This window comes from Acartia tonsa, chromosome 5 (assembly GCF_053477335.1).
Source record: "Acartia tonsa isolate MP-2025a chromosome 5, ASM5347733v1, whole genome shotgun sequence".
NCBI classification, from domain to species: domain Eukaryota; kingdom Metazoa; phylum Arthropoda; class Copepoda; order Calanoida; family Acartiidae; genus Acartia; species Acartia tonsa.
This window is the reverse complement of record NC_137264.1, coordinates 32,299,457-32,299,840: the sequence shown is the minus strand read 5'-3', so window position 1 is coordinate 32,299,840 and position 384 is coordinate 32,299,457.

Below are 384 nucleotides of genomic sequence, written 5' to 3'. Positions count from 1 at the left end.
TATTTCTTATTTTATTAGTTTTTATGTCAAGTGTATTTATTGATATTACTAGCGGCTACGCCCCTAGAGGGATCTCGTGGCTCTTTAAATATTTGTTTTTTATTTAAAATAATGATTATTGAGTAGTTACAGCTTTTCAGTACCTAAATTGTACAGGAATCATTATGCCAAGTTTAAAATTGATAGGACAATTCTAACATGCCTAAATTATTGAAAAGAGTAAACAGTTACGGATGGACCAAAACTAATTATAGAAAAGATTAGCTTTTAAAAACTTCACTAAACCTCGACCATTTCTGTCTCGTTGAGTGCATAATTGGGTATCACAATCTTGTGCGCGCACACAGAATGTGCGTGAAATGGATATATTACTAATTGGATCTT